This window comes from Lissotriton helveticus, chromosome 3_2, assembly GCF_964261635.1.
Source record: "Lissotriton helveticus chromosome 3_2, aLisHel1.1, whole genome shotgun sequence".
Lineage (NCBI taxonomy): Eukaryota > Metazoa > Chordata > Amphibia > Caudata > Salamandridae > Lissotriton > Lissotriton helveticus.
Window position 1 is genome coordinate 10,726,109 of NC_136062.1, and position 14,023 is coordinate 10,740,131.

The 14,023-nt window shown below is 47.1% G+C and overlaps 1 long non-coding RNA gene across 2 annotated transcripts in view; it reads left to right on the plus strand.

The window, feature by feature from the left end:
* LOC144826417 (uncharacterized) overlaps nt 1-13,415 on the plus strand; it is a 905,759-nt gene extending 892,344 nt beyond the window's left edge. Inside the window, exon 6 of one of the 2 annotated variants that reach the window (XR_013609817.1) lies at nt 13,304-13,415. This is a non-coding gene — a long non-coding RNA (uncharacterized LOC144826417). The remainder of the gene's footprint in view (nt 1-13,303) is intronic. The other variant, XR_013609818.1, reaches the window with a different exon arrangement.
* The last annotated feature ends 608 nt before the right edge of the window (nt 13,416-14,023 follow it).

Genomic DNA, 14,023 nt, shown 5'->3' on the forward strand with positions numbered 1-14,023 from the left:
TCTGGGAACAAGTGGCAGAGCTAAAAAAGGCTTGGTACGGGCTCATGTAATTCACAAATTGAGTCACCAGCATGTTGGCATGGACGTTGAAGGTAATTCACTAGCTGATGAATCCACCAAGGTGACAGTGCCAACTGCTGCCATTGCTGGAATCACTTGTTCTAGTACGAGAATGGATGGACAGATGATAGCTGTGAACGCTATGCGCAACAACAGCTCAGACTTGCCAAAAGGGTTTCCACTTAGGAACTCCTACAAGTTAGATGCACAAAATATCCTGTATGCTTAAATTCCAGGAATGGGGGATAGAGTAATACTGAACATGAATCGCATATTAGGATAATTCTAGCTGCACACGAGGGTCGGGGTTCAGCACATGCAGGTATTGCTGCAACTATTTCATTACTGAAGCAGCTTTACTGGTGGCCAGGTCTTACTAAGCAGACCAAGGGTTATGTCCTTAAGTGTGACATCTGTCAAAAAATGATGGGTTCCATCGTACATCCACAATTACTGATATCAGACTGACCTCTTGCATGTGTTTATTAGGATCACTGTGGCCCCTTACAATCAGACGGGGCTTACAGGTACATCCTGGTGGCAGTGGATTCATGCTTTAGTTTCCTGTGGGTATTGCCCCAGCGCTCAACTGAAACTTGAACTCTTGTAAATGAGTTGCAAGTCTTCATAGGGACATATGCAATTGGCACATTACATTCTGACCATGGTCCTGCATTTAGCTCACAGGCTTATAAAGAAGCCATTGGGAAGTTTGGGTGGTGCATTGTACTCCTCTCCGTATCATCCTGAGAGAAATTAAATTGTGGAAAGGAAAAACCATGACTTAAAGCAACCTTAACAGCTAAGGTATTAAACTCGGGTGGTAGTTGGCTCAAGCACCCATATGGGGTCCAAAGGGCACTTAATAACACCCCAAGAAGTTTCCTGGTGGCCCTCCTGCTTGGGATTAGAATGTGGGTACATGACCTTGACAGTTGCAGCACAGTGGGGGATGAAAAACCATTTGACATCAATGATTGTTTGGCTGTTTTACTGGAACTCAATTAATTCTGGGCATCACAAAGCAACATCCACGTAAAATGCACTGCAACTAGGAAAGTGAAAGCTGTTCCCGCAAGACCTGCCTAGGTCCCGAATATTGGGGACCTGGTCAGAGAAAAGATTGTGGGCATGAAAGAATTTGGGCTATCTTACAGAGAGCTTGTACCTGTTCTTTCTGTCGAAGGAACAAGAACAGTACTTCTTCTGCCTCATGCCGGCAAGAAAGAAAAGAGATTTGTCTCAATTGATCTGATCAAACCATACTATGTAGCGATACTAAATAGTAGGCCGCGTGGCTCCTGGGTAGCCACCGATCAACTCTTGCTACTATACAGGAAGTTCAGACATAAAGATGAATAACGTTTGTGGATTCTACTTTACGAAGTGAAGCAGTTATCAGCTACGAAATGCAACTTGTACCTGTTGAAACTGAACAACTTTAATCTACAAATGACTCACAGATCTCAATTTGGCCTAACACCAACATCTATGTGAATATGTCTCAAACGGAGACATCTGCCAGTTGTACAAAACCTGCTAAGCTACCTAAGATAAATCGGACTGCGTCTGGCTACTTCATTGATTTAGATACTCTCTCATTGATCCAAGTGAACGTGAGTTTCCGCCACTGCCTGTTTCCCACAAACAATGTATTTGTGAATTCTACCTTTTGCTGAAAAAGACTTACCTTGTTTCTCCCTGACTACAGCTGTGGATTGGAATTGATCTACTGCTCCTAGTCCTTTGGATTGGTATAGTGACGGTCTTTTTCTTCCTCTTGAATGGACATTACTTCCCAGAATGCTCTGAAGTACAAAATGTGGATTTGATCCTGAAACTTGAACACACCATGGATTACCTCACTTACACACTTTGAGGGATGGCAAAACTATACACAACATAGTGAGGATACATTATATGACATTCTACATGATGGCTCGTACAATTTATCTGACCCAAATTGGAAGGGATTGTTGGTTGGCCTATCAACATGAATAGATGTCAGTCAAGATTCTGGGGTACCGAAGGGTTTGGCAGCGGCCGTGCGTCCATTGGGGCGTAGGGGCGTAGCCCCACTAAGCCACATGGACACATGCTAAGCACAATTGGATTTGCCAGTGCTCCTTCCTTCCTCACGCCCGAGTCGCCTGACTCAATCCGGAGTGCGCTGTGCGCGCCGCTGAATCCAGGGGGTGGGGCGGCTGGGCTGCTGCAGCTTGAGTGACGGTCCAGACTCAGATGCCGCAGTAGTGTGCATGTGAAATTTTGGGCTTTCACCAGCCCAAACATGTGCGCACACTAACCTTCGCTTTACCAGTGAGTGACCCTGGGGTGCTGCTTCATACAGCAGCCAGAGCCGCAAGCTCGCAGCCTCCGGGTCTAATATGGTCGGAGAGTAACTGTGGCCCCCTAGCCAATCCTGGCCCTGCATGCAGCGCCAGGATTGGCTGGTCTACCGTGCAGAAGGGCAGGCAGTCCATTATTGGATGCCGCGCGTGGGTGGTAGCACTGCCGCAGCCGCTCTACAGTATGGCCAATCACTGTGTGACTTCATGTGAAGCCATGCAGTAGCGATTGGCCATTTGGCTGTGATGATGTCCACGTGCAGCAGGCTGACTCCCTCACGTCACCGTCCACAAACTGTACGGTGTACAGCAGTACTGTCTGACTGCTGCTCGTGACACAACTGTCTGTGTGTCTGTCTGCTCTGGACATTCTGCTACTGTGCTGGTGGCTCGGTCGCTCATCACCTGCCTGCTGCTCCTGTCGTCGAGCGTTGTGTCGAGTGTATATATAGAAACTACACTAGTATTCCTCCAGCCCCAGGAAGTAGGTTCACATTGTCTACGAGTCCTCCCCCATGTTGTTTTCTTTGTGCGTAGGTGGGCTGAAGAGACACAGGATCAAACCAATTAACCGTATCCTAAAACATTTTTGTCCTGGAAATCTGTACTACACTCTACGTAGCACGGTAGCACTAGCTTTGTGATGGAATAGAAATATACAAAATTAGGATTTATGCCATCATGTAGGTGGCAACGCCAGCCCTGTGAATAATGGGACTAATAAGAGAAGACAGAGTCAGATAAAATACCTACATTAAAATGGGATAGATGTCTCAAAAATCAATACTTTTCTATGTGCTGATACGATCTACCAGGTTATGCCCTATGACAGAAATCTTATACGAGAGAGCTGTGGCCCACCTACTGTCAGTCCTTTCTCTCTCTTCCACCAACATGGTTGACAGATTTCCTGCACAAACAAAAAACATGGACCTATGGTCTGGTCTCTATCTCTTTCACCAATGTGGCTGAAGGCTATGCTGAACAAAAAATAAAACGGTGGTTCTTAGTACAAACACACACACACATGCAGAGACACACACACTGACATACACAAACATAGACATAGATACCTCACATATTATGGGCCATAAATACAGAAGCATGCAGTGACAAAGTCAATAGTGTAAATGCCTAATATTTTCAATTTTTCTGAAATTACACCTTTCGATCATGCAACATCCCATTTGCCCATAGTTTGCAAGCGGTTTTATCGTTGCTAACATTCCACGCAAAGCCAGGTCATGCTAATTAAATGAATCTGGCTCCATGTAGAATCAAGGGCGTGTTTGTGCTGTTCCTGCCTATTACGCAACCTTTCAATATATTCTTGAGGGCTTAAAAAGACTTTTTGCCGCCAAAGTTGATCTGCGCTGCCATCTGCGCTGCTTTGAACTGCAAAACACAGTTTAGCATCACATGAGTAAATCAGGGCAACTCTGTATTATTGAACATGTTGTATCATAGCAACTGGTCCCCATCTAGACTACGTGGGCTTTGAGTCACACTCTATGTGCAGGAGTACACCGTCGCCGACCATGTTCCACTTCCCAAGTGCTATCTCACTTCCCAGAAGAATCACAGTTTCCCTTCACATAATTTGAAGATAAAGAAGGTATGAAGACCTGGCAAGCTGGAGCTCGGCTTCCTCTGGAAAGAAGAAGTCTTTAAATCTGACCAGACAGGCGAGATTGCCTTTTAATCTTAGCGAACTGATCTGCCAAAGGCAATCGGTTTGTGGGAGTGTTGCCCCAAGAGAATCCTAATAACGCAGATGAGTGTCTATGCTCTCTCTGAAGTGCTGCTGTTGAACTGTTGGCTAACAAATGTCATAAGTACTTACTGCAAGGCCGGTTGCATGGCTGGCTGTGTTTTTTTTCTCCAGCCCGGATGCAAGATTTACTTTTGCATCAATGCAGGGTCTAAGTGACACAACAAAATGGGATATTATTCCTTTGGTCAGCACCATAAACCTCTTGAAAGCAGAAGCGGTTACAGATCAGATTTAACATGGCCAGGCGTGGTTCAGGTGATGTGCTGACACTGTGGATAATACCCAGACTCGTGCCTTTTACTAAGAGTCAGAAATGTAATATAACAATTTCGCACTACACAATTTACAATAAATAGCGCATTACTAAATGTCAGTTGGAGTGGTAGATACCCAAAACACACATGAACGAACAGCGGCCGAAAGGTCTTGCCATGAAACATTTACGACTGCAATGTCAAACCCCTGTGGCCTCACAGTGCTGTCTCAGTACACTGCCAGTCAGAAACAGAGTGAGAGCTGAGCAGAGTGGTAGAGAGCAACAAAGGACAAAGTAATTTACCGCATCATGAATCTGGCCCATCCAGGGACCCCTTGGCTGATCATAGCCACGAGGAAGCTACATATGTTCACCAAAGAGGTGTCTGACCATCCCTTTTGGATCAGCTGGCAGAGAATGACATGCTTTTAGTGAAATTTGCTTAGAAAATACCTGATGACAGAAAAACGACAGAAAATAAAATATGGAACAAAATTCAGAAAATACCATGAGAACCAATCACTATGCTGTAAAATATGCAATGTCCAGCTCTGGCAAAGAATGAGTGTTTATTGTCCACCTTCATGAAGCCACATTCGACCCTACTTACTAGTGTGCATAAAGCACCCTGAAACGAATCCAGAGACATTGCACGGACTACATAGCATATATCAAAACTACCACAAGAATTCATAAGGCGGGGGAGGAGCTTCGCGCGCATCCGAGATGGGCGCGTGAGCACAGGGCTCCCGAGACCCTCGCCGCCTCCCGCATCTATCCTGAATAATATCCTGATTCTGAAGATGGATTATTGAAGACGCAGCCCAGCTGATGTATTAGCTGCTTTCAGGAATTGATTTGGACTGCACTTTTGTGGCCTACCCCGTGGAGCTACCTGGGCCTTGAGTTGCGGCTGTACCCAGGCAGTAATTCAACAACACCGGCTAAAGGGGTCCCGATTACAGCACGAATTGACTTTCGGTTTCGTTTTTTGCTGCCTGGCGTTCCTCCTCACCGAGACAGACACTGGGCGCAGCTGGCTCCCGAGCTCTCACCTGGGCCTGGGGCCAGCGAGTGCTTGGCTGTGAAATTATATTGGCTTTATCTGCCTTTGGTGATCTTGTGGGTGAACTTTGAGGAGCCATTTGGACCAGATCTCAAGCACCCCTCCGGGGCACCCAGCCCGCCATGACAGGCAAGCCCGAGGGTGACAAACGGAAAGTCAAGACCACCTTCCGAGGAGGTGCAACCCAAACGAATGTTATGGACCGTTACACTCATCCTAAAGGATCCCCCGGTGGCGCACCTAAGGTCCGGGAGGAGGCGACTGATGACCCTACTGTGTCGGCGGATTTAACGTTACAAGACGTCATGGGTGCCATTGCTGGCATCAAGACATCTATCGGCCAGCAATACGAGACCCTGGCCCTGAAGCTAGACACAGTGGCCATCGATGTCAATCTTATCAGAACGGATTTGGCGAAGACTAATGAGAAGGTAAAATCTCTAGATTTGAAGACCTCCAGCCGCACGACGGATATGTCTGATTTACAAACGGAAGTACGCAACTTGAGATCCGCCAACGATTTCTTTGCTCGTCGTCTGGAGGATTTTGAGGGCCGTGCGAGGCGCAATAACGTGCGTATTATCGGGGTCCCGGAGGACTCTGGATCATTGTCCACTGATCTTCGTGTCGAAGACCTCATCCTCAATCACCTCACCCCCAAGGGACTGAGTAAATTCTTTGCGGTGGAGTGCGCACACGGAGTGCCGGGAGGACAGGCGAAGCCAGGGTTCCCCCCGCGGCCGATCATCGCCAGGATTTTTAACTTCAGAGACCGAGACGCCATTTTGCAGGCTGCGCGGACGGGTGGTCCTACGCAGTTTGAAAACACCACGTTGAACTTTTATCCGGATTTTTCCCAGTCCGTCCAGAAGCAAAGAATGGGATTTCAGGGGGTGAAAAGGCGTCTCAGGGATATGAACTTGAAGTAAGCGATGCTGTTCCCGGCCCGGCTGCGTGTAGAATATAAGGATCGGACACTTTTTGTTTGATCGCCCGGAGGGAGTGAGTGACTGGCTAGATACGTTACCTACCCGTCGCGATCGCAGGGAACAAACAGGTGGTGCAGAAGGGGGAATATTGGAACAAGAATGACAATAGCGCCCGAGTCCCGAACAATGAACACAATGGACAACTGTGGCTTGCTGACTTCCGAGATCATCTGCCTTTAAGTGCATTCCTGGAGGCGGCGGGGAAAGAGGGACCCTTTCCTCCTCCTGGTTACTTTGTGTAGATTAGTTTTTTACTAGGGCGACAGGCACACTGCAAGTTGGGGTGGCTTTTGAGTCTACGCAGGGGTGCAGGGTGGGGGGAGTTGCACTGGGGTATTGTTGCGGGGAGGGGGGAAGTATGTTGGGAGTGTTTCATTTTCTTTCTTCTTCAAGGCAACGGACTGTTATGACTTTGGACTTTGGTGTGGTGCTCGTTATGAGGTGGGACATCATCGTGGGTTCGGATGGGGGGTAGGGGGTTGAAACTACTGTGCTGGAATGTGAATGGGTTGGGAGACCGGATAAAGAGGGGGGTGGTCTTGCAGACATCTTTCCCCTGATATCGTGCTACTGCAAGAGACTCATTTGATTGGAAATGCTTGCTATGCTCTGAACAGGCGGGGATATCGTCTCGCTGCTCATTCTGGGTACACCTCTAGTTCTAGAGGGGTGGGTATCTTGGTCAGGACTTCTCTTCCCCTGGAAATCGATGACATAGTTCTGGACGCTAGGGGGCGATATGTTGCACTCACAGGCAGGTGGGAGGGGAAAACTATCTCACTGGTATCGGTGTACGTCCCACCTGGCTTACAAACCACTACATTTGCAGACTTGGGACGAGTTGTTTTGGGTCTCCCGGATGGTGTCCTGATACTGGGTGGTGACTTTAATTCAGTTGTCTCCGGGAGGAAGGACCACTATCCCCCCAGAGACCTCACGAGTGCACAATCTTGGTTGGGTGATTTTTTGGGAGCGTTGGGGCTCGTGGATTGTTGGAGGTTGATGCAAGAACAGACGCAGTACACTTTCCACTCAGGCGCACATGGTAGTCTTTCTAGGTTGGATTATATCCTGATACCGGCGACCCAGTCTTCGTCAATTGGGGAGATTAGACATCTAGCGCGAGGTATATCGGACCACTCCCCAATATGGTTTCAGATAAATATGAATATAGGCGCTGAAGGGAGGGTGGCCCCGATTAACCCATGGCATCTTCACAACCCCAAAACCCGTACTGAACTGATTAAGTCATTGGATCTGTACTTTGCAGAAAATGTGGGGTCTGTGTCTTCGCCTGTCTCACTGTGGGAAGCGTTTAAAACGGTCATCCGGGGACAAGCATTGTTGTTAATTGGGTGTGCTAAGAAAAGTCGAAATGAGGCAGTTGTCCGTCTTGAGACTGAAATTACTGAGTTGGAGAGTGCCTTGGAGTGAAATGTTACCCGAGACACGCTTCACGTCCTCAGCCTCAAGCAACTCGAATATAAGAATTTGGTTACCGACGCGGCTAAGATGATGAGTAGGGAACAGCAGGGACGTCTGTATGATGTGGGTGATAAGGCAGGGAAACTGATTGCTTGGCTGGATAGAAAGGAGAGGGCGAGCCGTGTGATTCCAGTGATTGAGAGATCCGATGGCATGCGAGTGACTGACCCGGTTGACATTGTTGAATGCTTTGCTGATTATTTCCGAGAAGTTTATTCTCCGGTATCTGACAGGCCCGAGGAAAATTCCCATTTGTTGCTAAGGGATATCCTGTTGCCTTGTCTGTCTGAGTCCGACAGGGACTGGTTGGATGCTGCACCCTCCATTGACGAGGTAGCTCTCGCAGTGCGCTCTATTCACTCCGGGAAGGCTCTGGGCCTAATGGTCTTCCCATCGAACTGTATAAGCTGCGCCCTGACACGCTGGTGCCATATCTCCGAGATATGTTTTTAGCGGCGCGGGAAACTGGCTCCCTTCCTCGTGATCAGCGTCTTGCGACCATTGTGGTGATCCATAAGGAGGGGAAGCCACAGGACCGCTGTGCGTCCTACAGGCCTATCTCACTCTTAAATGCTGAGCCTAAGATTCTTGCCAAGCTGCTCGCAAACCGCCTGATAAAAGTAATTAGTGAGCTGATCCATCCGGATCAATCGGGATTCATCCCAAATCGTAACACAGCATTGAATTTGCGGCGCTCGCGAGGGCGACGTCAATACGTGAACCGGCCATTTTGGCGTCCCTGGATGCCACGATGGCCTTTGATACAATCGAATGGCCGTATCTTTGGGCTGCACTTGCAAAGTTTGGTTTTGGCGCTGGATTTATTAGTTGGGTAAAGCTTCTATATGAGACACCACTGGCACAGGTTGTGGTAAATGGCCGGGTCTCCGGGCCCTCTGTTCTTGGGAGAGGCACGCGGCAGGGTTGTCCTCTGTCTCCGCTTCTCTTTGCCCTCGCTTTGGAACCTCTCGCAGCCTGGCTACGGTGGGAGCCCTCGATGAGAGGTATACACTGGACTCCAAACTTTGAGGACCGCATTTCGCTATATGCGGACGATATTTTGCTGTACCTCACGTCGCCTCAAAAATCGCTAAATGTATTGTTCGACATGCTTAACTTGTTCCGGAAAAACTCCGGCCTCGTTATTAACTGGACCAAGTCTCATATATATATGTGCTCGCTGGTGACGTCCCCCTCCTGCCGCGTGGATGTCCTATCCAGGTGTCGCATTCTGGTTTTAAATATCTGGGAGTTTTTATATCATTGGACCCTACAGTCCGCTACGAGCGTAATCTACTTCCTCCGCTTCAACGTTTACGATCGGACGTGGTGAGTTGGCGTAGATTACCGTTGCCTCCACTAGGGCGAGCAGCTCTTTTTAAAATTATGTCCTTACCGAGGTTTTTATATGCACTCCAGAATACATTTGATGTGATTCCGTCGAGGTACTTCAGAGAGGTAGAATCTTTACAGAGGCAATTGATATGGGGCGGACATTCGCGTATCACTCTCCCAAAGTTAACGCTTCCCTGGTATGACGGCGGTATAGCACTTCCGGATATCAGGCGGTATTATTAGGGCTTCCCAGCTTGCTGCAATTAACCACGGGATGTGTGGCCCGGCATTGAATCCAGCGTTTGAAATGGATAGATGGCTGTTACCGGGGGGAGACTATAACAGGGCGCTCTATTCCGGATCCTCTCGCTTGCAGCTTTCGGGTCCCGCCGGGATCGCCGTACGAGTGTGACATAGTGCGACCGCGGCTATGGGCTGGAGGGATCGATTGACCCGCGCGACTCCGCTTTATGCTTCTGCGAGACTGGGTTGCCTGTGGAGAACGAAAGGATTCGAGAAGTGGGATATGATTGGCATCAGTAAAGTGCGGGATCTCTGGGTTAAGGGCAGGGGAAAGACTTTCGCAGAACTACAGGCGGAATATAAGCTAGGTGATAAAGAATTCTTCCGCTATGCTCAAGTTCCCCACGCGTTGAATTCGGATTTTCCCGCGGGTAGCGAAGTTCCGGAATCCTCCCCCCTCAAAGATCGTATATTAGATGGTCACGTGCCAGATAGCACTATTTCATTGATCTATAAAAAGATGATCAATGATCGCTCGAGCTTGCTCGAGCACCTCAGGGCGACCTGGATTGCGGATGGTATTGAATTAGACGACGAGGACTGACAATCTGCGATCTCCTCTCCCAGGGAAGTCGCAATCCCGGCCCGTCTCCACCTGGTCCAGCTTAAAATCCTTCATCGGATTTATGTTACCGGCCCCCGCCTGCTCCGTATGGGCTATTCGACGGATGGCTTCTGTAGGCGTGGTTGTGGTCTGCTTGGTACCTTTCTCCACATAATTTGCGAATGTCCTGAGGTGGTGCTTTTTTGGAACCGTATACATGAGGTAATGAATGAAGTAACAGGTGTTGTGATGTTGCCAGAGGCCCGACGCTGTTTGCTGAATGTATGGGGGCCAAATGACTATGATGTGTCGCAGCTACGATGGACGACCCTTGGTAATATGATTGCTAAGAGAGACATTGCACAGCTTTGGGGGTCCCAGAGGCCCACCACCGTGACAGCCTGGAAAGAGAACATGGACTGGTGCATGTTTAGAGAGAAGACTGTATATGTGGCGAGAGGCAGACCCAGAAAATGGGGGAAAATTTTTAATCAATGGAACTCGTACCGGGGAGATATATGTACGCCCCCTCTCACAGAGATCTCTAGTCCCCCCCAGTCTCCCTGACCCGACATTCCTGATGTAGTGTAGTGTATTTTGTTCTTGATCTTGTATTTCCTGCCTCCGGACCCCTCCCCTGTGTACAACAACTCCTGTATTATACTACTTGTATCTCCCGTCCTCCTTGAGCACTCGCCCGATTGATGTACTATTGATATATTGCCTTGTCTGTTCTTCTATGTTTCTTTATTATAATAAAAAGTTACAAAAAAAAAAAGAATTCATAAGGCGTTGGCATCGCCAAATTTCGAGACTCCTCATCCATAAAATATAGACTGATAAATGGTAGAATTTACACAGCCCTCGGAGACAGCCTCGCACGTCAGCTCACCTAAAGAAAAGGAAGTCTAGCTGTTGAAGCTGGCTCTTTTTGTAAGGTCACCCACAGCTTTTTGCCTTCTATTACTAGATCTGTTTTTGTTCGCATTAGGACTCTGTCTTAGCACTTTCCTTCTGCTAACCAGAGGTAAAGAGCTTGTGCTCTCTCCCTAAAACATGGTACAATTGGCATCTACCTGATTGGAACAATTTATTTACATATAAGTCCCTAATAAATCGTACTACCTGCACCCAGGGCCTGTAAATTAAATGCTACTAGTGGCCAGCAACACTCATTGTGCCACCCACTACAAGCAGCACTGTAAAACATGTCTTCAGCCTGCCAATGCAGCCTGTAATGGGATTTTAAACTGCCATTTCAACCTTGCAAAATAAATCTTTAGCCAAGCCTAAATTTTCCTTTTAATACTTATGACACCCCTAAGGTAGGCCTTAAAGGCTCGCAAGGCAGAGTGCATGGTAGTTAAAAAGCACTATTCTAATGTTTCAGTCTGCTTGTCAAAAGTTAAACATTTCACTCACACACACTCACTGGCCCATGTGTGAAAAGACCCACAGGCCCTGAGCTGAGAGGTACACCGCTGTAATCATGGGATTGGTTGCTCGCCTCAGGTGGAATTTGAAAAATCACGCCCCCTACGGCATTGCTCAAGAATTATAAAATAAAATATTTGAAGAGCAATTTCCAAGACCTGATCTATGTTGAAGGAAACAAACATGCAAGTGCTGGCTTATAGTGCTACACATGAAATGCGTAACTTGGACACCTATGAAGTTGACCACATTTCTTCCACTACCTCACAAGACTCTAAAATTGTGCATGATTATCTTTCAAGAAGTTACTGTAGGTAGTGCAAGAGTTGCCTGATGTCTCTGGATGGTGTCAGGGTGTTCATATGTGTGATGGTGGGTATCAAGACTTCCTTGCCTTCTCTGGTGGATATCAAAGGGTCACTGTCGTCTAGAGGGGAGAGTGTGCTTGTACTGTTTGTGGGGTGTGTTAAAGCTTCTCTTGGGGGTGTCAGAGTTTCTTGCAGCCTCTGAAGACCTATCCATCCCATGATCGGACTATGAAATGCCAGTTCTGTAATGGCATTTTATGGTCACCCGGTTTCTAAATCCCGTCCACGTGTGCCCGGAGCTGTTGATGTCATGGGCTTTCAGTGATGTGTGACTGGTTCCTGCTGAAGGCTGTGGTACGTGGGATGGCGCCATTGTCTACCAACAATGCGGTGTGTGCCTTTTGCTTTTCTCCAGGGGTCAACTGAGTGTTCATTGATTCGAAGAATGCACTGTGCATAATACGCATTTTATGAACTCAAATACAGCCAAAGATTGACTTGTATGACTGTATGTTGTTTCTATGGCAACACAACGTTTTCAAGGCTTGATCGTTTTAGAAAAAAGAAAGTAGGTCTGTGCCACTTTAGGTGTGTTGCAGAGAGGTTATTAATGACAGGTCTTGTTTAAATTGTCAGGTAGTAAACTGGAGAAGAAAGTGGAAAGTATGTTAAACCTTTGCCCACACAAACATTGCTATGAGCACGGAGCAGCGGGTCCCAAGGCCTTATAATCAACGTTAAACACCACATCAGATGTGGGCCAGCACCCGAGATCTGCCCTCTTGCATCTAGAAGCCCCTGTATAAGAACATCCTTAAAGATAACAGTGTCAAAGTTACAACCTGCTGTGTAAGCACAGGGAAGTTCTGAATCACTTCCTCAACTTAAGTTATTGGCCGGAAACAACCTGGGGTATCTCAATGTATTAAGTAATGTCCACTCAGCTTGTCATCCTTGCACACTCAAGCGTTCCATTCAATTATGATGGCCCTTATTCAGCACTTTTTCTCAAAGCGCTTTAGTAAGCGGCCTCCTAACGAGAGGCAATAACAATGTTATGATAACGCTGATGATCAGAGTTTTGTCTAGTGGAAGTTTTGACTCATGGAAAGGTGGCGCAGAAGGTTAATGTGCCTGCTGCAAAGAATATGTACCTGATGTCGATCACAAAATGCATATAATGTAAATAGGTGAGTGAGTCACTGCTTTTGTCAGAGAGAACGTTTTGTTACGTGCAGTTTGTAAGTTAAAATCCTAACATACAACAGTGAGCTATTAAATGTCATCTAAGAGCTGCATGCAAACTGCAATGAAAAAATTGGAGCGTTATGTTTTTTTCCCACAGTCTTTGTTTCATTACCCTACTGTTTCAAAAATAAATTGTTATCTTTTCATTTTCAGCACCTGGTAAAGCCTGACAACCTGAAACATTACCACATTTTGGGGCAATTTTTTGGCAAACAACAAGAGGTCCCCAACCTCCTCTGCTGCTCTTTTACCCCAGCTACGACCCAGCAAACAACAGTGTTAAAGGTAAGGAAACTGATGCTATATTTTTTTACATGGGAGTTAGGGCTCTGTATGTGGTCACTCTCAAGGCCCTCAAGCAGTGTCTGTTGCAGTGCCTCCAGCAACCACTATGACACAGAGAGGCAGGAGGCAGTGAGGTTGTATTTTTAGCAGTCATTTTGCGCAAACGGGAGTTGTTGGAGATGTATTGCGATACCGCACAAGATATATGTATTTATACTGAAATTTGATATTATTGCACTGCACCTTATACGTTGTACTTTGATTATTGACAGGTTTCTTTAATATATATTGGTAAGGTCAGCAACAGCATCATTAATACAGTAGAAGAGCTGATTACAAGGTCATTCCAGGCACGGCCACTTGAAGAAAAACTACATTTAAAGCAATTAGGATCTCATCAGCCTGACATAAACCACAGAAAACTTCCCAGGACAGAGGAAAAATGGCAAAACGTACATTCTCAAATGCCTGGTACACAAAGGCTGATTGGCTTACAGGGTGCCCTTAAGAACTTCTCTGTTCTGCTTCCCCTGCTTGCTGTTTGGTGGTGAGTTTTTTTGGACACATCAAGGAATCACAGACTTGAAG